The sequence below is a fragment of the Lissotriton helveticus genome, chromosome 10 (genome assembly GCF_964261635.1).
Source record: "Lissotriton helveticus chromosome 10, aLisHel1.1, whole genome shotgun sequence".
NCBI classification, from domain to species: domain Eukaryota; kingdom Metazoa; phylum Chordata; class Amphibia; order Caudata; family Salamandridae; genus Lissotriton; species Lissotriton helveticus.
Window position 1 is genome coordinate 1,186,167,366 of NC_136071.1, and position 25,447 is coordinate 1,186,192,812.

General features: G+C 42.2%; 1 long non-coding RNA gene across 2 annotated transcripts in view; it reads left to right on the forward strand.

Annotated features, from left to right (window-relative positions):
• Positions 1–25,447, forward strand: part of LOC144784924 (uncharacterized) — a 126,855-nt gene that overhangs the window by 46,613 nt on the left and 54,795 nt on the right. The window contains exon 6 of one of the 2 annotated variants that reach the window (XR_013601718.1): positions 12,926–13,094. The exons of the other annotated variant lie outside the window; for it this stretch is intronic. This is a non-coding gene — a long non-coding RNA (uncharacterized LOC144784924). The remainder of the gene's footprint in view (positions 1–12,925; positions 13,095–25,447) is intronic. 2 annotated transcript variants of the gene reach the window in all.

Genomic DNA, 25,447 nt, shown 5'->3' on the forward strand with positions numbered 1-25,447 from the left:
TACATAATCGATGCAAACTCCGTTCCTTTTGCTCGAATCCCTGGAGTGGGGGATAGAGTAATTCCAAACATGAACAGGAGAGGCTTGTTAATAGCAGACGCACATATGGGTGAGGGTCTTAGACACCTTAAGCTTAAAGATTCTCTGGAAGAATTACAATCAATATACTGGTGGCCAGGCATGAGCCTGCATCATCACATGTTTGTAAAAAACTGCCCAGACTGCAACAGAGATCGCAGTGGCGACCGAAACGGTATATTACCATGGCGTTTCGCTCCAGATTGGATCAAAACAATAAAAAATTAAACCCAGTATGAATAATGCGTCACATTAACATGTAAAGACTATTTTCACTTATAATGTAGACCCCAACTCTCGGCTGACGTCTGAACTGTTATAAAAGATTTGCGAGTCTATATTGGCATATACGCTAGAAGCATGCTACGTCCTGACCAATATCTTTCCTTTAGCTCTCGAGCTTATGGGGGGTGCCTGGCCAGAATGAGCATTGCATTGCGGGACTCTTCTCACTTCCTTCCTGAGGGAAACGGGATGGTGTAAAGAGAAAACCAAGGCATAGAGCAATCTGTAATAGAGAAGGTATTAGGTTCGGGAGCTGGGTGGGTCAAACATTTAATAAGTGTCCAACGTAGTCTTAATAATCTGCCAAGAAATTCTCTGAGAGGTCTCAGTCCGTACAAACTATTGTTTGGGACTAGAATGTTAGTCCAGGACCTTGATAGTCAGACTTCAGTGGTTAAAGAAATATGCTTTGATATCAAAGATCGTTTGGCTATTTTACAGGATTTAAATGAAACAAGAAAAGACCTGATCAACATAAAGTTGAAACAACAGCCAACAACCACTGAAGAGAAACCACCTGTCCCAGCAAGGCCTATCTGGATTCCAAAGATCGGGGATCTGGTCAGAGAGAAGATCGCGGTAAAGAAGGAATTTGGGCCTTCTTACAGAAAAGCAGTTCCTGTCTTGTCTGTCAACGGGACAAGATCAGTAGTACTACCGCCCCTTGCTGGTAAAAAGGAGAACCGAGTTGTATCCATCGACCTGGTTAAACCACAATCATGTGGCCAATAACAAGTAGTAGGCCAAGTGGACTCCCAAGAAGTAGCGGAACACCAAAGTTTGCTACAACCACAGAGGTTCAAACTGAAAGACTAATCACATTTGAAAAATCTACAGTGAATCAACAAGGACTATGCAACAAAGCAATGGAACTTAAACCTCTTAAAACCCAAATCGAAACCTTTCATCAAGAAACACCAACCTACAATGAAGTAACAAATGACTATGCTGATGAAACAAAGCAAATTCCTAAAGCAAAAAGGAACACAGAAGCAATTGGAACAATTGACAGAACAGCATCCGGCTACTTCATCAACTTCGATGATTTTTCTGAGGATCCAAGTGAACCAGAAGTACAGCCAACAACAAAAACTTTTAAAGATAAAGCGAAGGAACTCTATCATCAACTAAACGAAACCTATCTGATTTCTCCATGGATTGAAATTTGGGTGGCACTAGGTGCATTTGTCCTCGTACTTTGGCTCATCATGGTACTATGCTTGGGACATTTCATTGAGGGAAACTATGTTAAAATGGACACAGCAAGTCAGAACATCAACTAAGTCCTGAAACCACACAAGTCTTCACACATCGAGAAAAGGGAACTTTCTTCAGTAAACTTCACAGCCAATCCTATACCCGGTGGGGTAGCATGGGACAATACTGATTACGAAATATATGGCCCGGTTGAGATCCTGAAGTATCCACACCAATTTAAGATTTCATTGAGTGACTTTGTAAAACCAAGCACATTTGCTGATGATTGGGACTTTGAAAGTATTAATGATATGATGTCAGATCTAGTGATGTCAGCTAAATTTACAGAACATGATTATTTGCAAGGTTCATCTAATTATGATCAGATGTTTTGTTACAACCACTATGGTAACCATTATCTGCATAAATCTTCTCAACCTAGAAATGTTTTAAATTATAACCAATGGGAACATTGTGCAACTCCACCAAAAGGCAGTTCAAAAACATTTTATGATAAATATTCATACTTTTCAGGATTTAACACAAGTAATGCAGAAACATTCTATTTCAAATTGTTAAATAAGACAGGAGTGAAAACCATGCTTACAAACACAAAATTGATATATTCAGACTCATTTTTTGAAAAAATGAATACATTTGGTTTTGATTTCTGGAACAATAACATTGATACGAAAACGATCTGGGGGACAAAAGATTGGCAAGTGCAAGGTGTAGAATCATTATTTAGAGCCTGCATGATACCAGAACAAATTATCTTTTTGAATGACACGATTCAACAGACTACCTGTCTTGGCCTAGCCAAAATCAAAGACTTAAACAAACCGTCTATTCCAAAGCCAACAACAGACAGTTATAGCACTACGGATGTTGACATAGACGTAACCCATATTTTAAACCAAAACAGAACACATCCTGAATGGAAACAATGGTTGATCTGGCCCACAGACACAAATAACTGTCAAGACAGATTCCTGAACAAAATACAGGGGTTCACATTGACCAGGCCAGACCCTAGATACTCCCAGAGACAACATCCAGGGATTGTAACTACTTACAGTGTGGGGAAACTCTGCCTTGAATGGCTACATACATCCACACTGGCAGAAATTAAGCAACACCTAACTTTACTTAAAGAAGGAGCTGACTTGCGTGATTTCATGATGGGACCACGCAAACAGCGTCAAAAACGTTTCATAGCGGCCTCTATATATGCAGCTTATAACGAAGCTTGGAAAGAAACTCAAATTGAGACAGCAGAAAAAATACGGGAAATTGACCGTGTTAATTTGGAAAAATCACTTTCTGTTGTGGACAATGGGTTAATGACTCTGTCTTCCAGAATATATTCACTGGACAGTATTGTGTCTTCAGCAATCGATATAATAGAGCAAGATTTACTGATGTTACAACACGGTCAGTCTCAATTACGTTCTATTGTACAGCTTGGCTGGACGTTACAAAATCTGCGTTCAGGCTATGTGCCTTGGCGTTTAATCAACACAACGTCACTATTCAATATCTTTAACCTTACTGATAAACAAATCAGTTTGGCACAAAAGGGTGCTGATTATACAATTCTGAGCATTGAAAAACTTGAAAGATTACCATTGACAATGTCAGAACGACCTGTCATTGAATGGATAATACATGGGAAATTAAATATTCCGATAACGACTTTCCAGTTTCAATACTGCCAAAAATATATACAGGCAGGCCAGTATGAAAGGTTGGGTAAAGGATACATTAAGTCAACATGGAACTTGCCCTATACACACACATGTGTCAGTAATAAAGGACAGAGTGTATTTCTTAGTGGCAATAATTGTGCAAAATCACTAAGTGGTATACTTCTGTGTCAGGGTATAAGTTTGCATGGGGCCTGTGAAGGGACTTCAAATAACCTTTCATGTCACCAACTAGGCACACCTGCAACACAAATAGAACCATTCTTTAGGCGACTCTCGAACTGGAGTTACATTCTAATTGTGGATCACAGATGTTGTGGCTTAATGCCAGGAAAACCTTATCTCATAAGCGTGACTACCAGGGTCATGTGCTGTGAAAGAGTATTGTTCCTGAATGATGCTCCAGACAGGGAGGCAAGGTTATGGCCCAGTTTGAAAATCTCTTCTATTCAAATTGATACTTTAAGCAGAATGAAGACGGTGCTCCTACAGACGCCAACCCAGTTGACGTCATCAAAAGAAATGTATGATCTCCAAGTTGCAAGGACAACGGCAGAGATTCATTCACTGTTATCAACAAATAGCCCCCTACACTTCGCAGAAATGCTAAACGAAATTCTAAATATTTCTGATACAAGTGGCATCACAAGTGTATTTAAGACAGTTTTTTCAGGAGCTTTAACACCATTCAAAGCGATCCTGGGTATTTTTCCTAACTTCGTCCATTCCATCTTTGGCGGACTTCCTCTCCTGTTGGGACTAGTAGCAGGCATCCTATTTTTGCTACTGTTGCTTCGCTATGGCAAGCCATGTCACAGACAAGACTCCAGCAACAATGGAAGAAACGATCCTAGCTATCCGCTACCGGGACCGCATAACTAAAGTCCTTGGGTTAGCCCGGCTACGAGATCTGAATATGACTTGGTTTCTTTCATTCAGATCCTTGTGGCAGAATTGTGTTATGCCTGTATTAAGGTGCATGCTGTGCGGCGAGGAATGCGTGTTGGACACCTGTCTCACACTACAATCAGAAGTGCCATTGGATGCAGAGACTTTGTTGAGTCCAGTTAAGGCTCATGCATTGTGCTGTCCCCAGCGGCTACCTATCCTGATGACGGCATTCGTGGAGACTTCACCACTACGATTGAAGGGTAGTGAAGTACTAGATGAAAGCAGCATCGATCAGGTACGACCTTCTGTCAGCAATGCTGAGCAAACCATCACTGAAAGCAATCATGCGCATGACTGCATGGTAGCGACATTTTCCAATCTAGTCGAACTTTCACCAGAAGCTGTTGACTGTTTTTTCGAAAATCTAAATGATTTGATGTTTTCACCAGAACAGAGAGAATGACTTTAAGCAACGTGCACACAGCGTTCCATGTACTCTGAATTTGGCCTTCAACTTTAAAAACGAAGCCACTAAGAATTTTGTTTCAATTTTGCTCAAGAAAACAAGAACTTTTTCTCCAAATCCAAAATATTTACTTTTTTTTGGCACTTATCTTCTGCTTAAAGTAAAACTATTCTTAGAGAACAGAACTTCTATTTTTAGGGAACTCTAGAAGACATTACCTCGACCTCTAGGTTATTTACAAGTAGAATTATTTTATGTGATGAAGTGGTCTCGCATTTTTCTTCTGTATTTAGAGCCATTTCATGTGTTATTTTTTTCGCAAAAGTCATTCATGCTTATATGAAATATGCATCCTCTTTTGAATGATTAGACTGTTTTAATGCATACAGTAGCTATATTCATTTTTCATGTATTAAGCAAAACCATTTTTTAATGCAAATTAATGTGTTTTGGGGTGGTTTCATATATACAACACTTAGTTATGTTTACTATGCTTAGGTTAGTAAATATGGACATAGATTCCGTGGAGTGGGTGTAATGTGTTTACTATGGGAACTGTATCGATACTCCTATTTCTGACCCTTGTCCGGTTAATAAATCACTAGTGGCCATACAACGGCACAGAAACCCGTTTTCTGATTAGGTCATAGCGCATGCTATCACATTAGGCAAGCACTATTCCTCCAGCCCCCCTAGAAAGCATACTGAGTTCTCAAAACAAATCAAACCTCCAGCAGACCTGTGAAATCCCCCATAGCTATTGTTTTGATTCAGCCAAGAACTCCAGTAAAGAATGTAAGAACGACAAGTTCTTATGACATTCTTATTGACGTATTTATGTCCATCCTTACGTCAACCTCGGCACCTTTCAGGTATAAATAATACCGACATTGCCCTAAGCAAGCACATGGTGGTGACGAGCTTGGAGCAGCGCGACTTGCCGAGGAGCCCAGCTGATGCAGAAAAGCCCACGGACGCTGCCCCTCCCTTTTGACGCGCTGAGAGAGACGCTGCCCTTTCTCCTGCCGAGAAGTCCAGCTCCGGCGTTTCCAGCCGCCCTCGCGGGTAACTGGGATATCGAGTCCTGAGATAGAGATACCAACCCTCCAACCTTCTAAATCCCAGGTACTGAACTGACTAACCCCTTACAGAGAATTCTTGAGTCAGATCCTTGGCAAAACAAACTTAACTTAAACTGCTACTTACTTACTCCCGCCCACGTATTAGGCTTAGGTCAGGTGCACTGGGGTAGGCGTAGTTAGAAGCACCAGTTGAGTACGATTAGTCAATGTATATATGTATGTATCTATTTTATCCATTTTAAGTATCATATGGCTAAGAAACCATATCAATGCTTTTACAGTATTATTTTATAATTCTGCTTTTACTGTATGCACTTTACTTAACCTTAAGTATTGCAATAATAGCGATTCATTTCTCTTGTATGAGAAAAGAGACTGATCAATAAATAACACCTTTTTATTGAACACGCCAGTCTCTTCTTTTCTCTACAATCTGGTGAAACTAAGAATGCACGTACTGACTGAGTAAAATAGCTGTCTTTTGTTTTCACACGACTCTAGAGATATACTCTTGATTAGGGGAAGCAAAGTTGTCATGTTCTATGGTTGTCAGAAACTAAATCCCTTCTTGACTATCCAGGGAGGTTAAACTCCTCCTTGCCTATTCGAGAAAGTTTCTAGTGAACTCTGAGCTAGCTGGCACACATAACTTTAAGTCTAATATCGTCAGTAGAAGACCTAGTTAACCTCAGTCCTACGTCTATACTATTGAAGATATTATTCCAATGCGCAGAGCCTATTGGGATAATAGGAACTACACTACACTCCTTTTGACACTCTGTTATATTATGAGGAAGGGAAAGTAAGAAACAATTCCCACCATTCATTTGAACTTTCTATAAAGTCTAAGCGTAAGCAAAGGACAAATTCAAATATAGGTGCCATAAAGATATGTGGACTCATGGCTCAAGACAGATAGCAAGCAACTAGTTCCCATCAATGATTTACATTTTTTTATGAATCAATAATATAATACTACGATTTAACCCGAGTTTATAATAACACAACACAGCCTCATGCTAATAGAGGTTTGCCTACTACTTAGTTTCTTATCATATATTCATATGTGAGCAATTGTCAATTCAGGAAGCTCTTTCATGATAAAGGGAAACAACGGAAGGATGCACACGAATTTCAGTATCTACTGTATGTATTTTGGATTTAGATTTTTTATATCTGTCACAAAATTCCCCCAAATATTTTTGAAAAACCGCCCTCCGTCATACATGTGCTGTAAAAAGTTACATCCATCTCGACCAAGACATATCTATTCAGGAGTTCTTAGTCACGTACCAAGCTATGTCCTCATTTAATCCTTTGCGGATGCAGTCAAGATGAAAAATCCAGAAACTTTCTCATTTCTTACGAGTAAACTCAACCAATTGGCCCATTTTATTTTGGACCTTTTCTAGTATACACCATTAAAATTCAGATCCTTTATGAATATCATCCAAGCAGTGTTGTACTAGTGGGGCTGTCATTCTTTTATTCCTTATCGCAGTCTTATGTTCACTGAAACGGGTCCGAAATTCCCGGACCGTCTCCCCTATATAAGCCAATCCACATGGACATAATAATAAGTAGATGATGTTACTACTTCTATAATTGGTGAGCGTTCTCAATTTAACATTTATGTTATTATAACAGAGATGGTCTGTTATCATTGATGCATCACTTGAATGGCATGAGCCGCATTTGTGGTTTCCCAGCAAAACTGGGAAACCCGTGATTGATGTTTGAGTATCCTGTGATTTGGGTTTGTTTCTGGTGTGAACGAACAGATCCCTGAGGTTCCTATTCCTTCCATAGGCAAATAATGGTTTGGGAAATTGTGTCTCATCATCCTCAACATCCAGAATGTGCCAATTTTTGTTAATGGCATTCTTAATCTTATAATTCAACGAGGTGTGATTGATGACACAAGTAATTTTACCTGGTGCTTCTCGTTTCATGCCTTTCAAAAGGGCATCCCTATCATAGAATTTCACTCTTTTAAAAGCCTGGTGTATGAGGCGATGTGGATAGCCTCGATTTATTAGTCTCTGTTTTAATGATTTGCTATGTGTTTGATAATCAACCAGATTTGTACAATTACGTCTAATGCGGAGGAATTCCCCAAAGGGGATTAAATATTTTTGGCAATGAGGGTGAAAACTAGCAAATTGTAGTATTGTATTTTTTGCAGTTGGTTTTCTAAATAGACTCACCTGTAACATGCCACAACTTCCATCAATTGTGATGTCGAGAAACTCGACTTGTTTTGCACTATAATTGGAGGAGAATTTCAGGTTTTGGTCACTTGCATTCAACCACATAATGTAGTCTTCCAACTGCTTCACATCACCTCGCCAAACAAAAAAAATATAATCGATAAATCGCCTCCACAAAAAAACATTCTCAAAAAACGGGGGGGGGGCTTCATTAAATAGATTTTTCAGTTCCCACTTCCCATGTATGTATTCGCCACACTTGGGGCACAGGAAGCCCCCATACTTGTGTCTTTTATCTGTTTAAAAAGGGACCCATTGAAGTCAAAATAGTTGTTAAGGAGCACAACTTCCAAACACTGGAGTATAAACCCATCTGGTCTACCACTGGGATATCTCTGCAAGAGGGCTGCCACAGAAAGTAACGCTTGACATTGAGGTATGTTGGTGTATAACGCTTCAATGTCAAGCGTTACTAAGATGTCTGTGATTGGATTGAATGTGACACCCTCTACTTTCGCAATCATGTCACCTGTATCTCTAATAAATGACTCATATCTCTGCGTTAATGGACACAAGAATGTGTCTACATATTTTGAGAGTGGTTCTGTATTTGAACCTATCGTTGAGATTATGGGTCGCATAGGTGGATTTCATTCGCTTTTATGTGTCTTTGGAAGACCATACATTGCGGGAACCACAGGGCATTCTTTGTTGAGGAATGTGTATTCATCATCACAAATGTATCCTTCCTTTAATGCTTCTAGTGTCATTTCCTTTATAAATGTATTTAATCGTAGAAGTTCCCTGGGTTGGGCTGGTCTATAATGTTCTGTATTGACCAACATTTCCTGCATTTTTCCGTCATATTCCACTTTATCAAAGATTGTGATGCCTCCACCCTAGTCACAGGGTTTAATCACAAGGTGGGCGTTATTTTCAAAAGCCTTCAGAGCTTCATTTTCCTGCTTTGATAAATTAAAACAAGGTCTCCTTATCCCTGTCAATAAGCGATTGATGTCCTGCAACACTTTTCGCTCAAAAATTTGAACTTCAGGTCCTACCATATCTAGGGTCGGGTGAAGGTAGAGGGAGGTTTACATTGAGATAAATTATCATTTTCTTGGTCAATTGTCCTAGCCTGGAAGTATTTTTTCAATCCAACCTTTCTGAAAAATGCAAAAAGATCTTCATGCAATTTAAATTTGTTTAGGGAGGTGCAGGGAACAAAGGATAAACCACGACTCAATACTGTGGATTCTTCCTTGTTGAGATTAGTGGATGATAAATTGTAAATTGGCAGTATGTCTTTACATGTATCAACATTGTTTGTCCGTTCATCATCTACCACCATTATTGCTGGTTTCGTGTTTTGACGTATTGTTGTTGAGGTTGTGGGCTCATCATTTGATGCCACCTCTTCCTGTTGCCAATGTACATTCCTCCCTCTGTGCGGGCCTCTTGATAAAAAACCTCTACCATGGGCATTTGGGTGTGTTTGTCTGCCTCTAAACGGTCTAGCATTATAAAGACCTGTCCCAGGATCTTGGTAATTATCAGTGTCTGATTCTGAAGACCCAGTATCAGAAAAATTGGTAAATTGTCTTCTATAACTATTGTTATGATTGGGTGTAAAGTTTCCCTGAGTTCCACCTTGATAATATGTAGGGTTTAAGTAGGGGTAGATCTTTTCCCTGGTGAACCAATGTATGTAATTTTTTAATTTTTCAGATTTTTTGTTCGTCAGGTATATATGTCAAAATCCTTCATATCTGCTAGTACTTTATCTAGTTTGTTTTTGGCTTCCTCAACTGCATCTGAGGATTGCAGTTTCTCTTCCACAGCTGACATTTTTTGACTTAGAACCCCCATAAGTTCTTTTGCGGTCTCAATGATTAGCATCATCCAGTCCCTGGAGCAGCGGTTTGAAATCAGTGACCACCGCTCCAGGAACTTACGGATTTCAACAAATAATGCTGGTGCGTTACGAACTCTCAAACAACATGGAATCACTCCTACTTTCAAATATTCAAGCATATAAAATGCATGGGATTCAATACGTTTTAGTTTTTTCTTCATATTAAGTACGTTTTGCCACTCACTATAATCACCTAATGACGGAGCGGTGGAGCTCGAACTGTCTACCACCTGGCCCAACAGAGAGCAGAATTCCTCATCTGTGAAGCCAAAGGTCTGTAAACCTTCCACCTTGGAAGGAAAAATATTCAGGTAGAGATTCTTAATATTCTAATACGTATTTTCCAGTATTATGTCTATAACCATACAATTATCTATGTGTGGTAACAAGAAACAAGGAAGAGAAGAAAACAAATCCACAAGCTAGAAAAGTCCAGAAAGTTTACACACTCAACAAGTACTACAACATTCATCCCAACCAGCGTAAAAAGTTAACCCCAGTCAGTAAAGATATGTGCACATAAACATCCAACTAATCAAGGCTTGTTATCACAAAAAAACAACAACTACTACAAAATAATCCCACAGTTAAACAACCGTGAATGCAATAGCATAAAATGGGGATCCCTCTTCATTTACTTAGAGCCAGGGAAAAGAGGGAAAAGTATAAACACATCAAAAAAAGATTTCCCTTGTGGCTTACATATTTTGTGCTTTATGACCTGGTTCACATCAGTATTACATGTCCTTCAAGTTATGCCAATAACACGTTTTTTTTAAAAATTTATATTTACCAAATTTTATTTCTTTTTTTTGGATATAGGGTAGCCCGGTGAACCGTGAAGCTTACTTCTGGAGGGTGGAATCATACCTCCCACACCAGTACCAGTGTGGAGGTATGATTTCAAGGTGTTTGACACCAAACACTACTTGTTACTAAGCAGCCGTTTTAAGAATAGCATTTATTACGAGGTTATAATGCACCTTAACCTATATGTCTGGCTGCATCACAGACGACCCAGGAGAATGGTCTCCGAAGACTGCAGGGGGGCCCTCCTCAGGCAAGGGCACCCTCTCACATAAAACCCAGCACCCTGCCTTCAGGATTGATAAGGCCTGCCATAGGGTTGACTGATAGGTTTTAAGTGTAGTGATTTAGATAGATATAGTGAACCTATATCTAAGTAAGTGGTACAAGCACCAGCTTACACAGGTTGCAGTAGCAGACCTGTTGTGTCATTTTGAATGGCCTCTAATGGGTGGCATAATACATGCCTCATCCCATGGGAAGCCTTTGGGGTACCTATGCCCTGGGTACATGTGTTCCATATACTAGGGACTGATAAGGATACCTCAGTATCCAATCTACAGTGTACCAATGTACATGTATTGCAATTTCAAGGATAATGCAGATAGACTGGAATCCTGATTAGCAGGATCCCAGTCAGACTAGTCAAAAACCAGCAAAACATCAGGAAAAAAGTTGGGGTAACCATGCAGTCAGATCCTACCTTCCTACAACAACATCATTTGAATACCTGTAAATGAAACATGCCCGTAGTAGTAGGGAAGCGCAAATGAAGTTCATTTGTTTCTAATTCTGAAGTTTGATGGACTCAAAGATAGGATCAAATCATATTAAGAGCCTTTACATAGTGATGTGCAAATGATAAACATTTGCTGAAAACTGATTTCCACACATTATTGTTGTGTGCTGTATAGTTGTCTCAGTAAAACTGCATATCATGTGAGTTGTGTTGCCACTTCTCCTGCTTGATGGGTGTGGCTCAAGTGCTTCACTTGGTTTTTGTGCGACGATTTGATGTTTCCAAAATTCTATGACTTCAGTGATGTAACATTGATGGCAGCTCCAAGGTTCTAGCTGTTATGCCCAGGCTTACACATTTTTGGAATACCCCCTGCCAGTCCATACAGCTGGCTCATTCATGGAGTGCCAGCAGTGGTGATTGTGATACAGGTGTAGTCTGCCAGGGAGATTTGATGCCTCTTCTGAAACATGTTGGTTGACTTCAATGTATCCATTGAGAATACATCCAACCAGGACAGGTCACTCAGAGGAACTTCATGTTGCTGCTTTCTGATCAAGTTGGTAATTAAGGCATGTGTGAAGAACATTGTGTACTGGATTCTGCTTATTGTCTGACCATTATCCTTGACCCATAAATGAAACCCTAAGTGCTTCATTGATTACAACAGTGAAGGGAAAACTTCTAAGATGTCAGTCTCTGCACCTCCTGACCCCTGCCTGCATTGGCATTGTCTGGCTGTTGTATGGTGAGTGAAGCTATGACTCTAACCCAGGGGTGGTCAGTAGCCCATGGACCCCAAAACTATTGTCCTATCAAAAAGAGATCATACATGTATCTAGTTATCTTGCACTTTCTATCTTGGTTCAGTATCTCATCCTTGCAAACAACAATCCTTGCAGGTGTTGTGAATCTGTGTTCTTGCATGGATCCTCCTGAGACTTCCACATTTAGAAGTGATCATCCTTGTAGCCACTCGAGCTCCACCTGCATCCCTAAGAGTCCTTCAGGACATGATGAGGATGAGGGAATGATGACCCGTCATCTAATAATAAACATTTAATTCCTTGCTATTTTTCTCCCACAATTTGTCACCGCTAAGAGACTGAACAACCAAACAAATACCTATGAAATCACAGCATGAAAGTCCATAAAAGTTTATGTGGAATTAGTGTGTGTGGATTTGGGGGATAGGACAGCTCTAAACCCCTTTATAAACAGGCACCGCGCCAGAGTAACACTTTGCAAATTCTAATATTAATTTCAGACAAAGACCACAAGACAAAGCCGAGAAGGAACAAATCAGAGTGAAACAATAATTTCAAGTTTTGAGACTTTTAATATCACTTTGCCACTTTGTGTTGCTGCTTCCCGCCTTCAGGTAGTTGCTTGATTCCTGGCTGAATGATAAGGTGATTTTAAGTCAGACTACAGTTTATTTTTTAGAAGACCTGTTGAACAACAATGTCCAGTTGGATCCTGTTGGTGCTCAGTGAGTTATATTTGATTTTCCTGACTCCAGTGCTGCTGATCGTGTTTATTGATGCAGGTGAAGCGCAGGAAACACTAAACCACAGCTGTGTCTTAGAAACTACCGAGGAAAGGACATTAAGAAGAGATGGGACCCTGATCCTGGGTGCAATCCTGCAGTTTGGAGATGAGGCTGAAGGTCCAATTCCTGATTTTACAGAGAAACCTCTTTTCATTAACTACAGCATGTACGTATTGTATCTCAGACTGATGTGTGCTTGTTGGTCAAATGGCTCTCTGTGCCCAGAGCATCACTCCGAAAGAGGCTTCATGTGTTTGCATTCCAGACGAATAATGGGAACATTTAAGTAACGAAAAGTACATTCTTCTGAGGGATTAGTGAAGTGGGGCAAAATATTAAACGTTTTCATGAACAAACCTGAAAGTGATAAAATCTAGATAGACACCCTCTTTCCTTCGATCGTAGATAATTATAAGACAGTGTTGCATTTTCAGAGTTACGTTTTTCTCCAAGATGTATTTGCTCTTCTTCTGAAAATAGTTTGTGATACACTTGAAAATGCCCCCTTGGCACCTTCTTTCTTAACTGACCGTTTTTACTTGCCAATGTTATCCTCTCACACCCCTTTCACTCACTCCCCCTCTACACCTTTTACCTCATGTTATCTTCTCACTCAATCTCCTCTCTAAACCTTTTAGCTTATGTTATCTTCTTGCTCACCTCACCACTCACTCACGTCCCTACTCATTTTATTTCATGTTATCCTCTCACCATCCCTGTCACTCACTCTCCTCCCTACACCTTATAGCTCATGTTACCCTTTGCTCCCTCTATCACTCACTCTCCTCCACGATCTTTTAGCTCGTGTTTTCTTCTCCTCCTTGTATCACTCACTCTCCTCAATACCTTTTAGCTCATATTACCCTCTCCTCTATCATTCACTCACTCTCCTCTTCATCCTTTATCTCATACTATCCTCTCCTCCCTCTATCTCTCACTCTCCTGTACACCTTATAGCTCATGTTATCCTCTCCTCCATCACTCTCTTTCCTCTCAACATCTTTTAGTTCATATTACCCTCTCCTCCCTCTATCTCTCACTCTCCTCTATACATTTTTGTTCATGCTATCCTCTCACCATCTCAGTCACTCACTCTCCTCTCTATACCTTTTAGCTCATGTTATCTTCATCTCTTACCTTATCACCCACTTTTGTCCCTACACATTTTGGTTCATATTATCCTCTCGCCATGCTGTCACTCAATCTCTCCTCTCTACACCTTTTAGCTCATGTTCTCTTCTCACTCACCTTATCACTCAATCTTAACCCTACACATTTTAGTTTATGTTATCCTCTTACCATCTATGTCACTCACTCACTCACTCTCCTCGCTACACCATTTAGCTAATGCTATCCTCTCACCATCTTTTTCACTCACCTTCTCTCAACACATTTTAGCTCATGTTATCCTCTCACCCCCTCTATCACTCAATCTCTTCTAGCATCTTTTAGCTAATGCTTTCTTCTCCTCCTTGTATCACTCACTCTCATCTAAACCTTTTAGCTCAAGTTACCCTCTCTTCCATCACTCACTCACTCTCCACATATTTTAGCTCATGTTACCATTTCTTCTCCTCTCCTACCTCTACCTACCACTATACTCTTTTGGTTCATGTTATCCTCCCACATCTCTCTCACTCACCCTCCTTGCTAAACCTTTTAGTTCATGTTATCTTCTTGCTCACTTTATCACTCACTCGCTTCACTACATCTTTTCATTTATACTATCCTCTTACCCCCTATATCACTCACTCCCCTCTTTACAACTTTTAGCTTACACTATCCACTCACCCCCTCTATCACTCACTCCTCTTTCTACACCTTTTAGTTTGTTATCCACTCACTCTCCTTTATACCTTTCATCTCATGTTATCTTCTCACCCCTCTGTCACTCACTCTCTCCACTACACATAAAGCTCATGTTATCTTCTTGCTCAAATTAACATTCACTCTTCGCCACACCTTTTAATTTATGTTATCCTCTCACCCCCTCTATCATTCACTCTCCCCTCCACATCAACTAGCTAATGTTATCCTCTCACCCCCTCTATAACGCACTCTTCTCACTACACCTTTTAGTTTATGTTAGCCTCTCACCCCATCTATCACTCACTCTCCTCACTACCCCTTTTGCTTTTGTTACCCTCTGATCCCTCTATCACTCCCTCTCCATATACCGTTTGGCTCATGTTATCCTCTCCTCCTTTTATCACTCACTCTCCTTTCCACACCTTTTAGTTCATGCAATCCTCTCACCATCTCTATCACTCACTCTCCTCTCCTTTTAGTTTGTTTTATCCTCTGCTACCTCTATAACTCTCTCCTCCACCATCTTTTAGCTCGTGTTTGCCTCCTCTGTATCACTGGCTCTCTCCTATACACTCTTACCTCATGATGCCATCTGCTCCCTCTGTCATTCACTATCCACATCTATTAGCATGTCTTATCCTCTCCTCCCTCTATCACTCACTATCCTTTCCATATCTTTTAGTTCATGTAATCCTCTCACCATCTCTATTACTCACTCTCCTCTACACACATTTAAGCTTGGTATATCTCTCCTCTTTCTATCACAAACTGTCCTCTCTATGCTGTTCAACTTAAATTATCCTCTCTTCCCTCTATATCTCACTTTCCTTTCTGCAAGATTTAGTTCCTGTTATCCTCTCCATCCTCTATCACTCATTCTCCTCTCTACTCCTTTAAACTCTTGTTATCCTCTCACCATCTCTATCACTTATTCTCCTGTCCATACCATTCAACTTTTGTTATCCTTTCACCCATCTATTATTCACTCTCCTCATACACCTCTTAGCTTATGTTATTCTCTCACCTTCTCTTTCACTCACTCTTCTCTCTACACTTTTTAGCTCATGTTATCCACTCACCCCCTCTATGACTCACTCTCCTCTATAAACCTTTTATCTCGTTGTATCCTTTCCTCCCTACAATTTTTTATTCCTGTTATCCCCTCCTCCCTTTATCACTCGCTGACCTCTCTATTCCTTTTAGTTCTTGTTATCCTCTCACCATCTCTATAACTCACTCTTCTCACAACACTTTTTAGCTCAAGTTATCTTTCGACCCAATGAAGCTCTTACTCTCTGCTCTATTCCTTTTCTCACTATTATCCTCTCACCCAGCTATCCCTCACTCTCTTCTCCACTCATTTTATATCATGTTAGGCTCTCACCATCTCTATCACTCACTCTCCTCTCTAACACCTCCTAGCTGATGTTATTCTTCCACCCCCTCTCACTCACTCCCCTCCCTATACCTTTAAACTCATGTTATCCTCTGCTCCCTCTATCACTCGCTCGCCACTCCAGATCTTTTAGCTCATTTTATCATTTCCTCCCTCTATCACTCACTCTCTTCTCTACACCTTTTAGTTTGTATTATCCTCTGCTCCCTCTATAGCTCTTTCCTCCACCATCTTTTAGCTCGTGTTTGCCTCCCCTCTTTGTATCACCGGCTCTCCCCTATACGCTCTTAGCTCATGCTGCCCTCTGCTCCCTCTACCACTCACTATCCACAAATTTTTCTTTCTCACTCACTCTCTATTCCACATCTTTTAGTTCATGTAATCCTCTCACCATCTCTATCACTCACTCTCCTCTCCACACCCTTTAGCTTGTTGTATCTCTCCTCTCTCTATCACAAACTGTCCCCTCTATGCCGTTTAGCTTGAATTATCCTCTATTCCCTCTATATCTCACTCTCCTGTCTATAAGTTTTGGTTCCTGTTATCCTCTCCTTCCTCTATCACTCACTCTCCTCTCTATTCCTTTAAGCTCTTGTTATACTCTCACCATCTCTATCACGCATTCTATTTTGTCTATACCATTCAACTTTTGTTATCCTCTTACCCCCTTATTATTCAATCTCCTCATTACACCTATTAGCTTATATTATTCTCTCACCATCTTTTTCACTCACTTTCCTCTCTACACCTTTTAGCTCATGTTATCCACTCACCCCCTCTATCACTCACTCTCTTCTTTAAACCTTTTAGCTTGTTGTATCCTTTCCTCTCTACAACTTAGTATTCCTGTTATCCTCTCCTCCCTCTATCACTTACTCAACTCTCTACTCCTTTTAGCTCTTGTTATCCTCTCATCATCTCTATCACTCACTCTTCTCACAACACTTTTTAGCTCATGTTATTGTCGGACCCACTGAAGCTCTTACTCTCCGCTCTAATCCTTATGCCACATACTATCCTCTCACCCAGCTATCCCTCACTCTCTTCTCCACTCGTTTTAGTTCATGCTAGGCTCTCACCATCTCTATCACTCACTCTCCTCTCTAACACCTCCTAGCTGATATTATCCTTCCATCTCCTCTCCCTCACTCTCCTCTCTATACCTTTAAACTCATGTTATCCTTTCCTCCCTCTATTACTCGCTTGCCACTCCAGATCTTTTAGCTCATTTTATCATTTGCTCCCTCTATCACTCACTCTCTTCTCTACACCTTTTATTTTGTGTTATCTTCTGCTCCCTCTATCACTCTCTCCTCCACCATCTTTTAGCTTGTGTTTGCCTCCGCTCTTTGTATCACTGGCTCTCCCCTATACACTCTTAGCTAATGCTACCCTCAGCTCCCTCTATCACTCACTATCCACATCTTTTAGCACGTGGTATCCTCTCCTCCCTCTATCTCACACTTTCCTCTCTACACCATTTAGATCATAATATCCTCTTGCTCCCTATATCAACACTCTCCTTCCTTCAACTTTAAAGTCCTGTTATCTTCTCATCTCCCTTAATTACTCACTGTCTTCTCTTCTCCTTATCTCACCTACTTCTGGAGACATGTATGCATTAGTTTTGTTTTGCATTTAAGAGTTCTTTAGAGTGCTCCTGTACCTAAAGAATTAGTGCACTTTTCAATAACCTGTGAGAAAGTACAACCATAGTGAACACTAATGACACAGAGAAACAGGGCAATAAAGTCAAGTTAGTAAAATCATAATCTGGAATGGTGACCAGGTTTAGTGGGTGGCGCAGTTGTTTAGGTGCAACCAGAGAAGGTTATTGAAGAGCCCAAACTTGCTTAATCACTCCCTCCCTCCTTCATGCAGTTGAAGGATTCACCACTTCTCCAAGCTCCAGAAACAAACCAGACAAAAGCTTTCTGTCCCTCAAGAGTAAAGGTTGCAACATGTGCATTAGGACCAAAGGATGAGTATGCATTAGAAGCCAATACAATAAGAAGAAAGCATGTTTTGTTTCTTGGGCCCTGCAGCGCTTTCCGTATGGCAGAGTTTACCAGCAGATGAAGGAGAGCAGACCACATCCCACTTTTTGGAGTCAATCAACAATCAATCAGAGTTTGTAAAGTGTGGTTACTCAACCGTGAGGGTTTGAAGGTGCTGGGACGGGAGGGGGGCAGATCCATCTACACTAAGCTGTTCCGTTGAAGAGCCAAGTCCTGAGGTCCTTCCTGAATGTGGTCATCGATGGGGATTATTTGAGATGGGTCGGCAGGGTGTTCGAGGTCTTGGCGGCGAGGTAGGTTCTGTCTTGTGGATCCAGGGGGCAGTGTCCAGGGCCTTCTGGGTTGAGCCGAGATGTTTGGTGGAGATGTGGAAAGCAAGGCGGTGGTTCAGGTATGCTAGTCCTGCGCTATGGAGGGATTTGTAGGCATACATGAGAAGCTTAAAGGTTATCCTTAAGTTAACTTGAAGCCAGTGGAGTTTTCGGAGGTGTTCGGAGATGTGGCTGTGGTGATGGATGTCGAGAAACAGTCTGGTTGCAGCATTTTAAAGTTTCTGAAGTTTCCGGAGTAGTTTTTGGGTAGAGTGCATTGTCGTAGTCGACTCTGCTGCTGATGAGTGCAAGGGTGACTGTTTTCCTGAATTCAGTTGGGATCCATCTGAATGTCTTGTGAAGCAGGCGGAGCGTGTGGAAGCATGAGGAGGTGACGGCGTTGATCTGATGGTTCATTGTGAGCAAGGAGTCCAATAGGATGCTGATGCTTTGTGCACGGTCTGTGGGGGTGGACGAGGTTCCCAGAGTGGAGGGCCACCAGGAGTCATTCCATGTTGAGGGCCCTAGGATGAGGACTTCATTCTTGTCCGACTTCAAATTGAGGAAGCTGCTCTTCATCCAGGTGGCGACGGTCTTCATTCCTCTGTGGAAGTTGTTTCTGGTTGTTGTTGGTTCATTAATGAGGGAGAGGATCAGTTGGGTTTCATCGGCGTAGGAGAGGATGTTGAGTTCTAGTTCCTGACGATGGTTGCGAGGGGGCCATGTAGATGTTGAAGATGGTGGGGCTCAGGGAAGAACACTGAGACACTCCGCAGTGGATCTCTATGGATTTGGAGAGGAATGAGGTAGTCTGACTCACTGCATTTGTCCGGTGAGAAAGGAGTGGATCCAGTCCAGGGCCTTAACCCGGATGCCAGCATCTTGGAGACTCTTGATTAGGGTGCAGTGGGAAGGGGTGTTGAAGATGGCTGAGAGGGCCAAGAGGATGAGGGCTGCAGTTTTGCCTCGGTAGAGGAGGGAGTGGATTTTGTCAGTGGCGGTCTCAGTGCTGTGGTTGCTCTTGAAGTCAGATTGGGAGATGTCCAGGATGTGATTTGCTTCAATGAATTCAGAGTCGGGTGTTCATGTCCTTCTAGATGACTTTGGCTGGGAAGGGAAGAAGGGAGATGGGTCTGAAGTTCTTGAGGTCTGTCGGGTCGGCGGATGGTTTCTTTAGTAGAGGGTTGATCACCTGGGAAGATGACAGTCTGGATGGATCTGTTGACAGTGCTGCAGAGCTTGGGGGCGATGGCTGTGGCTGCTCTGTGGAAGATGTGGTACGGACATGGGTCCGAGGGGGGTCCGGATTTGATGCTCTTCATGGTCTTGAGAGTGTCATCAGAGGTGAGAGGGGTTCAGCTGTGCAGGATCTGTTGGGGTGCGGCGTGGTAGGGTGCGGTGGTGTCGAGCTTGGTGGGAGGGTCTTGGGTTTTGAAGCTGTCGTTCATAAGCCTTATCTTGTTGTGGAAGAATGTGCTGAGTTTGTCGCAGAGGTCTTAGGAGGGTGGGACGTCTGTGGTCTTGCTGTTGGTTGAGCCTGGCAAACTCCCTGATCATGGTGAAGAGTACTTTACTTTTGTATGTGTTGGTATTTGTTCTGACCTGGAGGGCCGTCTGCTTAGTGGTTTTGATGAGGAGTTGTTGTGTGGTGACTGCGGCTTTGAAGGCAGTGTGGGTCCTCAGGAGTGTGAAAATAACATTTAAAAAGAATACATTGTGACCAAAAGCATCCTTTGCCAGAAGAAGAGGTGTTGCTCCTTTTAAACACAATGTCACTCAGTCAGTCCCTTCTTCCAATAATAAAGTTGTGCAGCAAAGACATGTCTGTAAGCCAAATCAAAATATCTTTTGCAAGAGATGCTCTGGCAACTACCAACTGGGATTCAGGGTCAAGCAGCAATGTAAAGGAGAGAAGAACGCTTCCAGTGAGAAGCCATTCCAGTTCATACCAGCGCAGATGTTTCTGATGCTTAACATCGATGACATGTTCTCTAGTGCATGTTGTTAATGTAACTAACTCATACAATATGTTAAGTGGAGAGAGCACCAGAAGGATCCCAAATCAAAGCTTCATGTAAATATTAAAGAATGGACCTGATTTGCAAAGGTAAATATACGTGTGTATTATTACTCTGGTGCTTATTCACTTCTGCACCAAGGTGTAACTATCTCCTTATTTATTTTCTATTCAAGCTTTTCAAGTGCAGATTTTCACTTAGGTGTAGACTTTCATTCTCTACCCCTGCGAATGAGTTGGTGGAGCCTACCCACATAGTATTTTGCGCTGAAATGAAATGCAAAGAAATGTCATGATCATCTTTTATGTGCAGCCTCTTTGACAGAGAACTCAGCCACCTTGGTGGGGACCTCGATTGGTAGGGAACAGGTGAATACTGTATACATGACCCAAACCACATACACCACTTCATTTCAAACTGCACACATCTCACACCCAAGGCTCAACCATCAGAAACCACCATCAGCCTCAAATGTTCAGACAACACCGAAGAGTAAAAGAAACAGCAGTTAGGAGACAGCCCATATAGTACAACTTTTGGTTTAAACACTACACACAACAACATAGTCTTAATCCTTTCACTCTGACTGAAGTGCAGATGGAAGCCTTGTGCCAGGAGTTTAATGCACTGGGGGAGGAGGAGTGCCCTGTAAGGGGAAATTAAGATAAAATGGCAGCACGAGAAAAAGTTTGTCCTGCCAATACTTCAACTAGGAAAAGTTGGGAGCCATCTTGGGCCTTGGCTTCAGCCGTGTCCCTGAAAAAAGGTTAAAAAAGAAAAGGGGGTAGGGTAGCAAAACCCTGACCTCTTAGCTCTATTTCTCAGGTCGGCAAAAAAGCATTTTTAAATTATTTGCTGAAAATAACGGCCAATCTGCGATGCTGTGCTTGTTTTGGAAGTAGCCCCCGGGTGGGCTAGGTCCTGGGGGCATAATTTAAAAAAAGGAGGGGGGTGTAGAGGGCTCCCCATTCAGAAGTTCAATAATCCCCAGGGACCACCACCTCCCCGGCGCTATAGAAACAGTAATGGGGCGTGCATTCACCCCTTGCCCCACAGACCACAAACTACCCATGGCAAAAAACAGTTAATAGGAGGCTTCGCAGACCCCTGAGGCCCACAGGGACTACCAGATCCCTGTGGGCCACATGGGGACCTCCACCTTCCCAGAGCTGGCCCTGAAAAGTAAATGAGGGGGTTGTGTGGCCCTCCCTCCTTAAGCCATTAATGGCCTTGGGTACAGCCGCCACCCAGGGCCCGCTTAAAGGTGAGAAATTAGCAGAAAGAGGCAAAATAAATGTCAGCAACGAACAGGAACAGACAGAATAGAGGTCAGAAACTGGCAGAAAGAGGCAAAATAGAGGTCAGAAACTAGAAGAAAAGGAGAATAAAGGTAAGAAATTAGTAGAAAGAGGCAGAATAAAAGTCAGAAGGGAGCAGACAGAGGTAGAATAAAGGTCAGAAAATAGCAGAAAGAGGTAAAATAGAGGTCAGAAACCAGCCGCAAGATGCAAAATAAAGGTGAGAAATGAGCAGAATAAGGCAAAATAAAGGTAAGAAGGGAGCAGAAAGAAGCAAAATAAAGGTTAGGAGTGAGCATAAAGAGACAAAATAATGGGCAGCAGAAAGAGCAGAAAGATAGAGGTGAGAAATGAGCAGCAAGATGCAAAATAGAGGTCATAAATGAGCAGCCGAAGACAGAATATATGTCAGGAGTGAGCAGAAAGGAAAAATAATGGGCAGAAAGAGGCAACATAGAGGACAGGAGCAAGCAGAGAAGAGGCAGGAAAACGAGCAAAGGAGGCACAAAACTGAATGCAGCAGAAAGCAGCAGACAGCAGGCAAGCTGAACAAGAGGGCCGACTACTTATTTTACAGCATACCTACTAACAAACCCACTCATATAATCACGCAGATACTCACTGATCCACTCAAGCACCCACTTATAGACCCACTCAGAGACTCATGCACCCACTGATAGACACACTCAGACTGTCATATACCCACTCACAAATCTATTCAAGCACTCATTCATCCACTCACAGACTGACTGAGTAATGCATACACATATTCACAGACCAACTCAGAGACTCACATCAACTCACATACTCATGCATCCACTCACAGACTTACTCAGACACTTATATACCCACTCCCAGCTCCACTCAGACACATGAACACACACTCTCAGCGACTCTTGCACACTCTCACAGACCCACTCAGACACTCATCCAGCCACTCACAGATCCACTCAGAGACTCATGTACCCACTCCGAAGACTCGCTCAGACATGGACCCACTCACAGACCCATTCTGAGACTCACACAACCACTCACAGACCCATTCAGACACTCAAACACTCACTCACCCACTAAGAGACTCATACACCCACTCACTACCCTTACAGCCACTCACACACACACACTCTCAAAGGTTAGAGGTTACAGTTAAAAAAATAAAAAAAATTGAAACCATTAAAATTAACTAAAAACATCAAAGGTTACAGGGTCTTTATAGGCAGAAAATAGAATTTTACAAAAACATTGAAATCCGGTGAAAAAAAATAAGATTACAGGGATGTTATAATTAGGCTCAGATTTCACTCTTACGAAACAATTGAAATTCTGCAGTTATAGTTACCTGAGCTAACTATAACTTATACCCCTACAATGCACTGCTTTTAACCTAACATATTACATCACTCATGACATGGTCAGTGACATCACTGATGACATCATTGACGACATCTCAAATGACATCACTGATGACCGCTGATGACATCATCTGCAGACCCACTTACATACCCACTCATATCCCCATACAACCTCTCATACACCCATTCACAGTCCCATTCAACTAGTAACACACACACTCACTCATACATACAGCCACTCACACAACCACAACCAGACCCATACAACTACTCACATACCCACAAAACCATTCACATACTCACTCACAGACCATATAGCCACTCACACACTCACTTACATATCTATTGTTAGAATTGGGAGTCTCTAGTAGGCACAGGTAGGTACTTGTGACAAATAGAGACCCTCTCCTCTAGTCAGGGTAAGGGGGTACACTCCTAAAATAACCCCTGCTCACACCCTTGGTAGCTTGACACGAGCAGCAAGGCTTTATCTCAGAGGCGTTGTAAGTTAAGCATGTGTGACCACATACAGTAACCCAATGATAACACTACAAATGGACACCACACAAGGTTTTATATAAAAAATAAGTATTTTTCATATAGAGTTACCAAGAGACCAATAAACGACAAAAAAAATCCACAGTACTATTAGATTTCAGGAGTTCTGGTTAAAAAAGGCTTAAATCCCAGTTCTGTGCGAGTCAGTAGCCTTGTCCAGCTACAGTGTTGCTGAAATAACGCAGAGTCCAACAAATCCAGTGGACCGTGATGATCCGGGCCCACTCAAATGTCGACAGACACAGTCACAGTACCTTTTACTTGATGTGGCCGGCAACGACGTGCGAGACGGTTTCGGTGTTCGTCACGGTGCAGAAAAGAAAGCGTTGCAGGACGCGTTGTCCCTCAATGCGGTGCAGGCAGGGGCCCATTGACAGAGTTGGTGAATCCAAGTCGTGCGATAAGGTGCTTCATTGCGGTGCTTCCAGCTTGCGGTGCGGTGACCAAGCCGAAGTTCGGGAGCTGGCGTCGATCAGTCCGGACAGCGGTACAAGTCGGGCAGTGCATTACAAAGCATGCGAGGCGGTGCCTAACTTCGGTGCAATCACAGGACTCTAAGGCAGCAGCATTGACCACGTCGGTCAGACCAGTACAAGTTGGTGTAGCGAGGCTTTGCGCATTGTGGTATCCTTCTAGTCGCAGTGCAGGCAACGGCTCGGTGACGGCGTCAGGACGGAGTCGGTGAGCCAGCATTGTGGAAGGCAGGCACAGCCCTATTCAAGGTTCAGGTGCAACTCCTCCCTCCCATCTAGATGCAGATCTCTCTATTCACTACTGGGCTGACCCATCCTGTCTCTTGGAATCCCCCAGCCCTGTCACTCGCAAAATCAGACAAAGGAATACACAACCTATCAGAGGCAGGCTTTGGATAGTAAGACAAGCAAATACCTACTTTCTAAAAGTGGTATTTGCAAACACAGAATACTAAAATAAACGTTACTAAAAGATGTATTTTATTATTCTGAGTGTAGGCATACTAAACTGGAATTTCTACCATGTTCTCTGAGTCGGTTAGGATTATAAAATGTAAAAATTCTAACTGCCCATTCTGGCCTATGGAGAACAGGTAGCCTTGAAATAGTGAACAACGAAAATGGCTGTAATTCACTATTAGGACATGCCACACACATCAGGGCTTGTCCTACCTTATATTTACACTGCACCCTGCCAAGTCAGCATGACAGTTCCAGACCGCACGCAGGTTCTGCAATGGCAGACCTTAGACACGTTTTGCAAGGCCGCTTCTGTGGGTGGCACAGCCAGTGCTGCAAGCCCACTAGCAGCATTTGGATTTACACGCCCTGGGCACACTCAGTGCACTGTACAGGGTCTGACATGTAAACCAAATAGTCAATCTTGAAGTCACTAATTCATACATCAATTTACAATAGGGAGAGCATATGCGCTTTAGCACTGATCAGCAGTGGTAACGTGCCCAGAGTCACAAAATAGCCAAAAACCGGACATAAAAAATATAGGAGGAAGGCAAAATGTTCAGGGATGACCTGGAAAAAAGGGCCAAGTCCAACACAACCCCCTTCCAGCCAAAACGCAGGATAGACCAATGACTACCTTGATGGGCTTCCCTGCTTCGGGCGATAGAACCTGGACCTGGCCCACAACAGCAGGGACATATTCCAGTTCTACTCCAATCTGAACCTATTTCAATTCCTCTGTCCATACTCTCAGGGACCACCAAGCTAATCCATGGGGAACCCTTCTCTTCACCTGTGGACACCACCTGTGCAGCATCTAACCT